Consider the following 14,502-nt stretch of genomic DNA (forward strand, 5'->3'; position numbering starts at 1 on the left):
ATAGCGCCGGGAGGCCAATACCATTGAATTGCGGCCACATTAACCCTAATCTGACATGTCAATACCTATTTCAGTACTACTCCCCTCGTCCGGGAGGAGTACAGATATCGATATTAAGAGCCCTTTATATCGATATAAAGGGCTTCGTTGTGTGGACGAGTGCAGGGTCAATGTGATTTAATGCTGCTAAATTCTATATAAACTCGTAGTGTTGACCAGGTCAGAGAGAGCAGCAGGTTTTCCCTAGTTTCCCACACTTGTTTTCTTGCCTAGTTTCTCCTCTGCACCGGCTTGCTCTTTTCCTTTGTGACCCTGTCTAGCTCAGTTGGTAAGGCAGGAGAGCTTTAATTGAAGAGTCTGGGATTCAAGTCCATGGTCAGGCGATAAACTACTCACAAAGATCTTAAACTGTCTTTCTGGAGTCCTCTTTGATGGTACTTTTTCTCTTGAGGATTTTCCTTTTCCTCAAAAGGGTCTTCTTGTGTGTGGGTTTGAAGGGGCAACTTCCTGACAGCCCCTCTGTCCTTGCAGCCTGGAGGAATAAAGGCCTCTAGGCATATAGCATGTCCCTCCCCTGCACGTGCGCGCGCGCGCGCACACACACACACACACACACACAATATCCCTAAGGAATTAGAATCACCTGCTGCCTTCCCCTGTCCTGCTGGATCCCCAAATGACGATACTCTTCAGCCCAAACCCATGTCTTCTCCTATTCCCTGTGCCCCTCAATCCCAACCCTCAGTCCCTCCTATGCACACTGCTCCTCACTCCCAACCAGAGCCTACTCCTCTTCACCCTTCTCCTCTATCCCAACCCACAGCCCCCTCCTATTCCCAGTGCCCCTCAATCCCAACCCACGGCGTCCTCCTTCCCTCCAGCAGCAGGTGCTTCAGACCCCCTCAGGAAGATTTTCTTGCAAGGTTTCGTGTGTGAGTCTGCATGTGGATTTTATAGTATGTTGGAAATATGTTGGGTTGCTTGCAGAAATGATCACTTTTGGCTGGTGTTGGATTCTCAGTCTCCTTGTTATTGGGGCACCAAGGGCTGTCCCATGTCATCTCAGGCTACCGAGGCTTTGGCCGTGGGGTGGTAAATTTGCAGTGTAGATGTCTCAGCTCAGGCTAAATACTGGGCTCTGGGCCCCCTCAAAGTTGGGAGGGAGTTTAGCAAGCAAAAAAGGTAAAACCACAGTGGAGTATTACCATGGACTCAATGGCATTTCTCCATTGATCTGTCTGCTTTGGGGCAGAGACAAGAACACGTCCTGCTGCATTCGTTATTTCATAGGGTGGTTTAGGTTTTTCATTCTCAGACACTGGGCACAAAGCAGGACTCAACCCTCGGCATAAACTAGGTGAGCTGCCCACAGATTCTGGCAGCTACAATGAGCATTTGGTGTGAGAGCTCAGAGCTGCCCCTGTCCCAGAGGGAGGGGGTCATCCATGAGGGGACTGGACCACTGACCTACCAGTTCTTAACTCCTAAACGTTCAGTAACTCTGTTATCAGTGCCTGTGCGTGTAATTTAAACCATAAGAAACCCCACACTGGGCTAGACCAAAGGTCCTTTGGACAGCAGCCAAGAGCAGGTGCCCCAAAAGCCACTCAACAGGGCACCACTGGAAGTTATTATCCCTGCCCCAAAAGCAGACAGACCAATGGAGAACTGCCATGAGTCCAGGGTAATACTCCACTGCGGTTTTACCATTTCCACTTGCTAAACTCCCGCCCAATCTTCTGGACTCCTAGAGCAGGGTACTGAGCCCGAGCCAGACACGTACACTGCAACTTTACAGCCCAAGCCACGTGACCCTGATTAATCTGACACAAGCCTGCTCTGGGTCTTTCATTGCACTGTAGACCTACCCTAATATTATGTCTACACTGTGATTAAAACACCCAGGGCACCTGTCCCAAAGCCCAGGTCAGCTGACTCAGGGTATGGGACTTGGACTGCAAGATGATAAAATTACAGTGCAGACATATGGGCTTGAACCCAACCTCTGAGATCCCACGAGGGGTGAGGGTTTCTGAACCCAGGCTTCAGTGTAAACACAAATATCTGCACCACAGTTTTTAGCCTCTCAGCTTTAGATCCAGGAGCCCAAGTCAGATGACACAGGCCAGCCATGCTGCCATCTTTATCCCAGGAGAGATGGACTCTAAGGGTACGTTCCCATTGCAATGGAAGCCCAGGTGTGGCACGCTGTGCTCAAAGCAGCACCCTGCAAGCCCCATATTCACCACTCTCATATAGTGATGATACGTTTTGAACAAAGTCTGCCTGGTGAGGTATCATTCTAAAAATCTTGAACTGTTCATCTGTTGAACGTTAATGTCTTCTTGCATTCTGTGTGCTCACATTGGTTTGGGAAGTTATGAAGTTTGCTCTGTATGCATTACAGAAATATGTTATGAGGTTGGGAAATGCTCCCCACCAGCCTTTCAGGTGCAAAAATGGAGGAGCCAGACTCACTGCTGTCCCATTAAAGGTAGCTACACTCCCAAGGACTATCCCAGGAACCGTGTACAATGCAGACTTCGCCGAGATAACACAGCAACAATGGGCACTGCTTGACTCACATCATAGCAAAGGAGCTTTCTAGAAAGTTGGAAGAAACTATGAAAGAGGGGAAGAGACATCATGACTTGGCCTCTCTCCCCCACAACTCAACAGCTGGAAACACTCCTGGAGGACAAAACTGCTTCAGAAATCAGAAGATAATAATAATAATAATACATTCAAACCAAAGTCCCCAAATAGCTAGTATTGGTTTTTCAGCAAAAAATTTTCAGTTTGGGGAATTTTGTTTTCCCAGTCAGACCTTGCCAAGGGAAGCAGGGAGAAAATGTTTGAGTTGCCTCCTTCAGAACAGCTTGGCCTAGACACTCTAGCTGTGGGTCACTGTCGTGGCCTTGCTGAGAACTGGGGTATTTTAGTAATTTGGGGAGGTCCCAGGGTGTCTGGGGGAGATTACGAGGCTGTTACTTTTTGAGATGTAAACTAAGACATACAGGAATAGAGAAATTTTTTTTTTAGAAATCTGAGATTTAAACATTTTATTTAAAGCAAGGGAGTTTCTGAGCAGGTTTTTGTTTGCAGGAAGCAACATTGTTTGATCTGTCATTGTACCAAAGGGGTAGATGGCTGTCTATAAAGGAGGGGTGAAGACTAAATGCCCCTGATGATGATGGGATTCAAATCCACGCAGACAGAGCACAATGGACTAGCAGTTCATCACCTTAACCACTCAGCCACCTCATCTCAGCTGTTAGGAAATGGACAGGAGGAGCAATCTAAGGCCAGCAGAGATGGTGACACTAAGGTGTTTTTAAATACTAAGTGGAAGCAGGGGCTAAATGAGCTCCCCTCTCACACCTAGTGACCAGCTGTGGGAAAGGCTTCAGGAACAGACCGTGTTTGCACAGACCCACCTACTCTGCCTAGCTATGCAACATGATGGGGCCGCTTCCCCAAAATGACCAGTTTTGGCTGGTGGCGGGTTACAAATCACTTTAGCACTGAGTGGAATGAAATGTTATTATCCTTCCTGTATGAGTGAAAGGCAGGGGTGAAAAATAGCTTTTATTGGACTGCATAGAAGCAATTGAGAACGTCACCCTAAACCAGTGGTCCCCAAACATTTCACACTGTGCCCTCTTATCCATGGCTATGGCCCCCCGGAAGCTGCGGTCAAGAACCAGGGCTGGGAGGGGGGCTGTGGCTTGCTGGGGAGAGGGGTGCAGACACAGGTAAGGGGGTCACGGCTGGGCCAGGGGCTCAGGCTGAGGGTAGGGTAGGCGAAGAGCTGGGACAGAGTGGGGCTGAGTGGTGCTTCCTCCCTGACCTCCATGGGGGCTGGCTCAACTCTGAGGTGCCTCCATGAACATTCCTCTGTGCCCCCCTAGGAGGCATGCCCCACATTTTGGGAATCACTGCCCTAAACTGACCCCTAGTCACTGAGGAGGAGCTAGTGATGCCAAAGCCCAGGGACAGGGAGCTTTGCCAGAGTGGTGCCTTTAGGTCACATGCTGGGGGGCTGACACAGGCTCAGTGCTCTGGAACAGCTCTGAACCAAACTCAGGCAGGGTCCTCATCAGTGTGACAACGCCCAGGGGATGCTGTCACTGGGGAAACTTCTTTGCCTTCAGCACGTCCTGGGACTGACCTTGGACCTTTCAGCATCTGTCCCATGCCAGGAGCTTCCTATAGTGAGTCACCTTAGCAGGACACCTGGGAAAGCCTTACACCCCCCCAAAGAAGTCATGCACCCCCAACTTCCACAATCACCAGTGACTCTCAGCCAGCGTTGTAAAACAGAAGGTTTATTAGTGCTCTGGAATACAGCCTGGGAAAGTTCTTTGTTAGCACAGGAAGTAGGAAGATTCAGCAAAGTCCATCTTCATGAGACCCAAAACTCAGAGCCTGGGCTCTTCCCTTGAGTCCCAAAACCAGCAGACTCTTTGCTTCCAACAGTGCAGCTCAGCCAGGCCGTTTTGTCCCTCTTCTGTCCTTGGTTCTCTTTCCCTGGCAACCTGGTCACCTGGCCTCCATCTCTTTCTTTGTTCTCTGAAGGACGAAAACTACACTGTGTAGAGGTTAAGCAGAGGAGTTTATTGCACACAGCGCTGGCGGAGTGTTACCTTGCTTATTAGGCTCAGAGGCACTGTCAATTAATTAATTACAATAGAATATAGAGATTTTCCATGGGCAGGGGAAAGTGACAGGGTAGGCAGTCCCGCACCCCAACTTAGGTTATGCAGCAAGACAAGATAGCACATTAGCCAATGGTTAACAGGTTACATAATGTCTCCGCCCATGGTCTCAAGTTAGTAAGTTAACATTTAATGAATACTTTGATAAAATGTTAGTAGTATAAAATATATATGTCGAATTCTGATTTGGGGTCCATAGGAATGGAGCAACTCCTTTGATTGTCCAACAGGTACATTACTAGGGGTTAAAGCAAAGAAACATTGAAAGTATATGGCAATAAAGATTGTTTTCTGTGTATCTAAAGGCAGGAATTAGTCCCTTGGAAGGGAGGTGGAAGGATGTCGTATCTTATACTAACATGTGCCAACTTTTCATAAATTCAAGGTTGGATCTGTGTGAAGAACGTCTCCCTACAGAAGAATCAAACACAATAGAAACAGAGATTCTTTGTTCAATCTGTAACTCTGAATAAGACACAATTCTTTAGTTCTTAGCTCCAACACCTGGGATTTTGCTGACTAGGTCTATCTTAGCAAGCAAGGCTTTCTGTTTACCCCAGCTTTCTCTTAGCTGATCATGATTTCCTATGCCTCTGGTCGCTCGACCATACTCTGGACTTTGGGTCTGGAAAAGAGCTGGCACAATCCATAGACCAGGTTGTTATATAAAATGCAGATGAATTTTAACTCTTCACATCCAGTAATGGCAAAGATCTTGGGTTCAGGCTTGTAGCAGTCATGGAATAAACTGCAGGTTGAAATCAAGTCTCTGGAGTACATCCACAGCTTGGATGGGTCATTCAGTCCTTTGCGGAGAGCTTCAGTTTGTAGCAAAGCCCCTCCAGAGGTATGAAGCAGGACTGAAGACAAGATGCAGATGAGGCATCGGCTTTTTATAGTCTCTTGCCACGTGGTCTTTGCTTTCTTTGTCCCAAGGACACTCTATCCAGCATGTGACAATGAAAAACCTTAGAGTTCTGTCCATAGGCAGGTCCCTGCATACCTTGATGAGTCACAAGGCATATCTGCCTTCTCTCAATGGATCGATTGTATAGCTGATGGTCCTTAATGGGCCATCAAGCAGGCTAGGCAGAACTAACACCAACTTGTCTGGGGTGTTCCCCGGAAGCAGAGCACACGTTTGAAATATGGACAGCATAGAGCCAATATTTATAACGTCAACTACAAAAATGATACACATCCAGAAACAGCATCATTCTAATCAGCCAATCAGAACCTCTCCACAGACCCCTTACATGACAATCTTTCTACAATATTGGCTGAAAATATATAAGAGTGGTCGCAATGGTGATCTATACAGTTACAGATTATGTCAATAACATTACAGGAAGTGGCACAGCATCAGTGAGACTGATATTGGAATACTGCCTCCAGTTTTGGTGTCCTCATTTGAAAAAGATGTTGTGAAATTGGAGCTGGGCCAGCAAAAAGCCACCAAATGTTCTGAGGGCTGGAGAAAAATGCCTTCTAGTGAGCTACTGAAAGAGCTCAACCTGTTTAGCTTATCAAAAGAAGATTGAAAGCTGACTTCATTGAAGTCTTGAAGGGCTTTAATGAGGAGAAAAGATTGGGTATTAAAGGGCTCTTTAATCGAACAGAGAAAGGCATAACAAGCCCCAATGGCTGGACGGTGAAAAGAGACAAATTCATATTACAAATAAGGCACAAAAATTCAACAGCAAGGATGTTTCACCACAGGATCAAGCTACTAAGGAAAGTGGTGGATTCACCATCTTCTGATGTCATTTAATGAAGACTAGATGTCTTTCTGGAATGTGTTTGCCCCAAAAGTAGCTATCGTGTCCTACAGGAGGCCTGTGATATGCAGGGGGTCAGATTAGATGCTCTAATGTTCTCTTCTGGCCATAAAGTCGACTAATTTCTGAAAAACTGAGTGTAACATTGGGAGCAGCATCTGATGTTTTCCTGTCTAGCCGACTTGCTGCCTAGAAGGAACGCTCCTTGAATGGAGTGATTCACAGGGAGTAGCTCAAACCTCCAAAGTGCCTGGCCAGGGGCAGGACATTAGCACAGCAAGGGAGGGGTGTGGCAGTGACATCACAAAGGCCCTTTACAGGACCTCAGACTATTGGTCAAAGGTGGTGGGGAGGTGGTGACCTCACAGAGAGATCCTGACATCAGCCAGGCAGGAGAGGGGCGAGGGGCGAGGGGCCAGGGAAAGCTCAGACACCCCTGTGGCTTTACTTCAGCAAGTCTCCTTCTCCAGGTCTCTCTTTGAGGACTGAGAGAATATTCGGGTTCACGGACGTGAGCGCTAGGAAGATCCTCTTTCGAGTTTTCTCCTTCCCTTTTCCTGATTTTGCTAGCAAACAGCCGTCCCTGTTTAGAAGGTAAGAGCCTTCTCGAGGGAAGGGGTGTCCTGGGCATGTCACAGTTCGGATGCCAGTGGTCCCCCCACACTGTAAGGAAGTTCCCGCCACCCTGCTCTGTGTTCGCAGTGCGGGAGAGAGCAGCATCCACGGCAGTGATTTGCTCCTGGCTGCCAGAGCAGAGCTGCAGGCTCAGCTGTCAGAACTTCCCAGAGCAATGAAAGGGGAGGGACCCATGGCTCTGTAGCAGGAATGCAGGGCAGGCGAGTTAACGGCGGGCATTGTGGGATACTGGAGGAGGCCAGTTATGGTGATATAATAAACAGCTGCGTCTACTCTGTCACTTTAAGTTTGCTGCAAAAAGCTCTAGGCCTCTCATCGAAGTTGTTTTATTTTGTCAGCAAAACAGGGCAGTTTTGTCGCCAGATGTGGCATTGCAGTGTGTACACCAGCCACAAGCTGCCAACCGAGGCAAGGTTGTGTGTTTTTCACACACCTGAGCAATATAATTCTGCTGAAACAATTTTGTAGTGCAGACCTGGCCAAAGATTCACTCACACACAACTTGTAAGGAAAACGTCACCTGCTCCTCTGCTTTGCAGAATCCAAATACAAGCAAAGCTTGTCAGGCCCTGGTCGCGATGGCAGAGAGTGAGGTGTGGGCAGACAGTGGGTTTTAGCCACCCACAGGCACCATGGCTTAGCTGGCTAACGTGCCTGTTTTGTAAACAGGAGATCCTGGATTCAACTCCCAGTGGTGCCTTGTTGACTCGTTGTTGGGGCACCTTTTTTTGGCTACTGTCAGAAGACAAGATTCAGACCTAGATGGGCCTTTAGTCTAGCCCAGTGTGGTTTTACTTATGGTTTAAAAAACACTCACAGGCACTGATAACAGAGTTACTGAAAGTTTGGGAATTTGGAGCGGGTAGGTCAGTGGTCCAGTCCCCACACAGATGACCCCTTCCCTCTGGGACAGGGGCAGGTCTGAGCTCTCACACCAAATGCTCATTGTAGCTGCCAGAATCTGTGGGCAGCTCACCTAGTTTATGCCAAGGGTTGAGTCCTGCTTTGTGCACCGGGTGTGAGAATGAAAATTTTAAACCACCCTTTGAAATAACAAATGCAGCAGGACGTGTTCTTGTCCCTGCCCCAAAGCAGACAGACCAATGAAGAAATGCCATCGAGTCCAAGGTAATACTCCACTGCCATTTTACCTTTTTTGTTTGCTAAACTCCTTCTAATCTGCCCAGCCCAGGCTGTCGTCTGCCTCAGCTGCTGCTCCCGGCCTGCTCTAGAGTCAAACATGCAGGGACCCCAGGGGAACAGAGGCTCGGACAGGGCAGCAGCCTGGGCTGGGCTGGGAAGATGCTGGGAGTTCTCGTTCCCTGAGAACTGGCCCGGCTCCCTTCTCAACAGCTAACAAATCAATTCCACTTCCCCTCCCCAGAAAAATCAGCCTGGAGTCAAGGGTAGCAGGGGAGAATTTCCTCTAGTTCCCACCGAGGCAGGAGAGAACCCAGGGTGTTTCTAGCAGAGCCTATGGAACTGAGGTGGGGAAACCAGCCTTTAATAACAGGCAGTTCCAGTTTAAGCTAAGTATTTTTAACTATTTCTACAACACTAAAAAACCTTCAGTCGTAGGTTCACCATCCATAAAATTGCTTCAGCCTTATAGGTTCCCAAGTGCACAACTAAACATCTCTTCAAATCCAAGGGAGTGGAGATCAGTCAATCTTCAGAGTCATCCCACAAAAAGAACCATGTTGTGGTACATACTGGTCCCATCATGTGGCCATCACCTTTCCCTCCTCTCTGTTAAAAGTTTTAGCGTTTTGCTCAGAAACTTTCTTCCCTCAGGAGAGACCTCGGAACCAGAGCTGCAAGCCAGACAAACACCTTTAAGAGGAGGCATAATCTGTCAAAAAATGATCTCCCTCCTCAGGGCCGGCTCTGGCTTTTTTGCCACCCCAAGCCAAAAAAAAAAGGGGAGGGGCGCACGGGAGCAACAAAGCAGGGGAAAAAACACAAAAAAACATGGTGCAGCCGAAGCGGCAAAGTGGGTAGGAGAGGGGGGGCATGAACAAAACAAAAAACAGCGCGGTTGGAGTGGCAAAGGGGGGCCGGGGGGGAACAAAACAAAAACGGCGTGGCTGGAGCTGCAAAGGAGGGGACATGGCGTGACTGGAGCAGCAAACGCGGGGGACAAAACAAAAACGGCACGGCTGGATTGACAAAGTGGGGTCGGGGGGGAGACAAAACAAAAACAGCGTGGCTGGAGTGGCAAAGTGCGGTCGAGGGGGAGACAAAACAAAAACAGTGCGGCTGGAGCGGCAAAGCGAGGGAGGGGATAACGGCACGACCGGCAAAGCAGAGGAAAAAACAAAACCAAAAACCCTACAGGGCGGCTGGAGCCAGGGTGCAGGGGGACACCCTGTGCTGCAGAGTGTGTGCCCAGTCTAATGGGGGGAGAGGGAGAAGGGGGGCAGCCAGGGCTTCAGTGGGGCACTCGCCACGCAGCCGCGACTGCCGCGCCATCTGCCAGGAGGGCTCCATGCCACTCCTGTCGGTGGGGAGGGAAGGACATGGGTTGTCCTGCCGAGTTTGCTGCAGGGCGCTCCCATCCTCCGCCCCCTACAAGATGGCGGGAGCAGTGAACAAAAACAAACAAATGGCCGTGCCGCCCTAGGTTTGGGCGGAATACCGCCGCCTACAGTCTGCCGCCCCAAGCACGAGCTTGCTCAGCTGGTGCCTGGAGCCGGCCCTGTCATTCCTTCAGTTCAGTGACACCCTGAAATGTTACTTATCAGGGCAGAGCTGGAGGATTGAAAGCAGCTACATCAAACCCCTGTGTAGCTAACAGGAATGAACACAAACACTCCCTGGTATCTGAAGAGATGTTTAGTTTCACCCTGGGTAAACTACAAGGCTAAAGGGAAAGGCAGTGGTGGTGCCAGATATAATGAGTGAAACACGAGACAATCATCATAGTTATGCCCATAGCGACTGCAAATTGTTTCTAAATTCTTCTTATTATCATCAGTGTATTATTTTCTTTGGAGTCTAGACATTGACTATATCTTGACCAAGAAATTTGGATCTTGATAAAATAATCGACTATCCCTGGTTAAGGCAGTGGACTTGATACTCACTTGGGTGTCCCTACACAGGTTCAGGTACTAACAACAGTGGCTGCCTTTTAACCATAGCTTTTAATCAGGGCAATAAATTGATACAAACCCCTGTTAAATCATTTCCCAGCCTGAGTCCTTCACCCACCTTCGTTAGGGCACTGGGCCACCATGTGAACATTTCATTTCCCTCCTCATTTTCACACAGAGACACAATTTCCTTTGCACAGATCCATGAACCTCTCTGTCTCTCTGGTCTGAGCCAGGGCATTTGATTCCGGTGAACTCTTCTCTCCTGCGATGGCGATGGGCAGACAGAGGAGACTTGGCCACCTTAACCTCTGACAGTGAGATATTGGCTCAGCTCTTTCTTTCTGCTGCTTTTGTTAGTCGATGAAACATCAGGGATGGAATGCAAGGCTGAGCTCACACACCAATCCCCTGAAACATTTCAGTGCCCCGGAGAAATCCTGCCCCCGGCTATTGGAATGATATGGTGGAGATTCAAATAGGAAAGGGACTGTCTGAATTGTCAGTGTGGGGAATGAACAACAATCTATAGCAATGTCGTTAGCCACGAACACACTCTCATCGTGCTGCAGCTGGAAGGGAAATGGGCAGGAACTCTCGCTGTTCACCATGGACACACTTACACTAATGCACAGCCGTAGTGTGCTGGGGGAGCTGGTCTGAGCAATTTGAAGTGACAATTCTGTGAGAACAGAATCATTGTGTAGTGAAGCAGCTGTACATCGAGTGATTAAGGTGATGGCCTAGAAATCCATTGGGGTCTTCCCACACAGGTTTGAATCCTGCTAACTACAGAGGAATTAGTGTATTGTCAGTGCTGTTGTCTTAGTGCCTGAGCATCCACAGAGCCAAACTGGAACCAGATCTGGTCTTACTCTGAGGCTGGCTACACTTAAAATGCTGCTGTGACACTGCTGTAGCACTGTGGAGTAGACAGTTACTACAGTGAGTGGAGGGGTTTTCCATCCCTGTAATAAGCTACATTGACAGAACACTCTTTCATTTAGCACTATCTAACCACGACTTAGGTCAGCTTAATTATACTGGTTCTGGGGCTTTTCACACCATGAAAGATGTACTTTTTAGAGAGTTTATCCCATCACCCTCCCAATCCCTGGTCCTTCTCTCATGACCAGAGAGCAGCAATACACGAAGTTCAAAGGTGCAAACAATTCGATGTTTATTGGGGTGAACTTCCAGCAAGCAATGATTCCAATTTCCTTCCTCAGTATCCCCCTTCCCAGCTCTGACACCACAGAGGCTTGTCTGTGTCCTTGTTCCTATTCCCCCCCCCTTAGCAAAACATAATTTCAATTCCTCGACTCTCATCCCCATCCCCCCTCTTACTTCCTGACTGACTGCAGACTATATAGTAAAACTTGAGTTCTGCTTAGCTATACCTTAACCAATCATTTTACTGAAATTGAACTAACCAATCCTAATATACTGTAACATGATTATCTAACCAATTATACCCCACCACCTTCATTGGTTTACACCCAACAAATTAATTATACTGCAGACAGAAACAGTCACAGCACCAGACAGAGATTATACAGACAAGCAATAGGAAACTGGGGACTACAGTGACAGAACAACAAAGAAATGAGGATTTCACACCCCAGCTGTTGTTAAGTGAGTTGTTCCCAGACAGGATGCTATCAATCATGGTAGAGGTTGTGGGTGCTGGTTGCTTAACTGTCTGGCGCATAGGGCAGGATTTTGAGGGTCAATGTTACTTTCTCAGAATTCCAGCACCCATCTTTTGTTCACTTAGAACATGAACAGGGATATTACAACACCGCAGAACTCATGGAGCTCCAGGAAACATGTATCTTTAGATCCGGGTGAGTGTGTCTAAAAATGAACTGTGCTGTAGAAGGTCTCTAGGAGTTGAAGGAGATGTGCCATCTCGACCGCCCTAAAGAGTTCATCAGCTATTAATGATAACTAGGGTTCATAAGTAGTATCAGGATGGTGGACTGGTCCAAAGTGCTAGTTTTAAGACTCTTTTTTTCTAATCCCTTGGGTGTTCTGGTCTCTACATGGAGATGTGGTTTCACATCCCACTCCTGATATTACCATTAATTCTATCCGGAGAAAATGGCCTCACTTCAATCTCCTTTGCAACAATAGAACCCTATTTGCTTAGCTTTTCTGTTCCAGTAGTTGTGAGAGAAGCTCCAAACCAGGGGGAAACAGGGCCTGTTCTCTCAACTCATCAATGTTTTGTCTTCCTTCATTCCAAGCTATTTTCTCAGATACATCCGTACTTCCCACACTTTTATGAAACTTTAGGGTCATCGTTTAATTGCCACACAACTGTACTTATGAAACACAATATTTTTTGGATATTCTTGCAGAAGAGTTTTGCTTTCTGACCTGGAATTGAACAGGGGTTACCAGAGGGGGACAATTCTACTCCCTTTTCTTGACTCATCTGAAAAACATAAGTTTGTGGGTAAGGTCTGGGGAAGCCGAGGAGGACAAGGGGATTGGGAAAAGGGTTTGCAGCTGTTGTGCAATCACCATGCTCCCAGCAGAAGGATCCGGGGGGCTCAGCACTCAGAACTCACAAGATGGCAAAGCTCAGAGCCCCATTACACGGAGTCAGAATGTGATTTGCTCACACCAAGGGGTAGCAACACCCCTCCCTTGGTCTCTATGCCAGAGCTCCTATCAGCTCAGTGTCCTTTCTGCAAGAGTTGGCTGCCGAGAGGGTTGCGATGGGGTAAATGAAGGCAGAGGAGGATTGTTCCTCATGGGGTTTTTTTGTGTAGCTCTGTGATCCTGCTGGAGGAAGCATCCTTAGAGTTTGTTTCAGTGGCTTGTGTTGGGCTGAGGTTGTGACCCTGAGCACAAGGGTTCCTGCACTCTCTGTTCTTAACCCCTCAGGGAGTGAACAATGGAGCACTGTCAGAAAGTGGCTAGAAAGTAGCCTATGAAAGTGTAGCATAAGTGAGAAGAAAAACAACATCATCAGTTCCCTGGTGGTCTACTGGTTAGGAGTTGGCACTGCCACAGCCTGGGTTCAATTCCCAGTCAGGAGAAGTAACTTTAAACAACAAAAGCTTCAGTTATTCTTCACTTGCAATGTATACAAGCCTGTGGTTTTTTCCATCTTCCCAATGTCTCCATAGCAGGGCTGGCTCCAGGCACTACCCCACAGCAAGTAAGTGTCTGGGACGGCCAATGGAAAGGGGAGGTTTCTGCAGCAATTGGGCCCTCTCAGAGGGAAGAAGTTGCTGCCAAAAGCAGCAGAGGTAGAGCTGCTGCTGATAGCAGCTTTTTTTTTTCCGCTTGGTGTGGCGAAAATGCTGGAACTGGCCCGGCTCCATGGAAGACAATTTGTTAAATCCCAGATGAGCGGAGTTCTATCAGTTCTCAGCCTGAGTCCTTAGGTCTTAATCCTGAGGATATTGTACCACCATCGGGCGATTTCCGGCCTCTCTTTCATACAACAGCACAATTTTCCTTGCACAGACACAGGAACAGCAAGATCTTTCTCTGTCCCTTGTGCAAAGCAGGGGGCCAAATTCCATGGAAACAATGGACAAGCAGGGGGCCCTGGGCACATCCAACCCTGGTAGTGAGATGTTCCCTCCCCTCTTTCTTAATGCTCCTGTTGTTATTTCATGGATTGTCTCGGATGGGGAAAAACGTGAGTTCACTCCAGATGGAGGGGGGGAAAGAATGCTGAAAATCTCATGGCCCAACTCCTGCTACCAGGATCACTGATGTGCTGGGAATCTGCCTGGGAAAGGGACTGTGTGAATTGTCAAGGTGAGGAATGAATAACAATCTACAACAAGAGCCACCTTATTAACCACTGACACAGGCTAATCCTGCTGCGGATAGAAGGGAAACTGGGAGTGATTCTTTGCTGTTCAGCCATGGAAACAGTGACCCAATTGCACTGCAGTGAATGTGCTGGGGAAAGTTGGACTTCACAGGCAGGAGGAAACACCTAGAACTCCCCACCCCACTTCTGGCACCAGGGTGAGGTGTTGAGCTGCTCACAGCATCCCCCACCATGACCTTGCAGCTGGGGATTGCAGCACCTCCCCACCCAATGCAGGGGAGAGAGCTGAGTGTATCTCTGCACTCTGAGTCCAGGGCACAAACTCTCTCTGCCCCACACATAGAATCTGGCCCTGCTGAAAAGTGACCCCTATGAACAAGTAACCTCCAGGAGAGCAGGCCTGGCCCTCAGAGAGGGGAATGCAGGGCCAGCTTTAGGATGTGCAGCGCTCAATTCAAACAATTTCGATGGGG

The 14,502-nt window shown here is 48.2% G+C and overlaps 2 protein-coding genes and 1 long non-coding RNA gene across 4 annotated transcripts in view; 1 reads left to right on the top strand and 2 right to left on the bottom strand.

Moving 5' to 3' along the window:
- The window catches only part of LOC127048436 (zinc finger protein 501-like), a 257,068-nt gene that overhangs the window by 136,015 nt on the left and 106,551 nt on the right, over positions 1-14,502 (top strand). The window lies entirely within an intron of this gene.
- LOC127048433 (zinc finger protein 883-like) overlaps positions 1-14,502 on the bottom strand; it is a 291,005-nt gene that overhangs the window by 43,018 nt on the left and 233,485 nt on the right. The window lies entirely within an intron of this gene.
- LOC127048497 (uncharacterized) lies at positions 4,308-8,946 on the bottom strand. The gene is made up of 2 exons (XR_007773694.1): positions 8,846-8,946; positions 4,308-4,572 (listed from the first exon to the last, which is right to left on the bottom strand). It is a non-coding gene; the product is annotated as an uncharacterized LOC127048497 (long non-coding RNA).

Source organism: Gopherus flavomarginatus, chromosome 3 (genome assembly GCF_025201925.1).
Source record: "Gopherus flavomarginatus isolate rGopFla2 chromosome 3, rGopFla2.mat.asm, whole genome shotgun sequence".
Classification (NCBI taxonomy): Eukaryota; Metazoa; Chordata; order Testudines; family Testudinidae; genus Gopherus; species Gopherus flavomarginatus.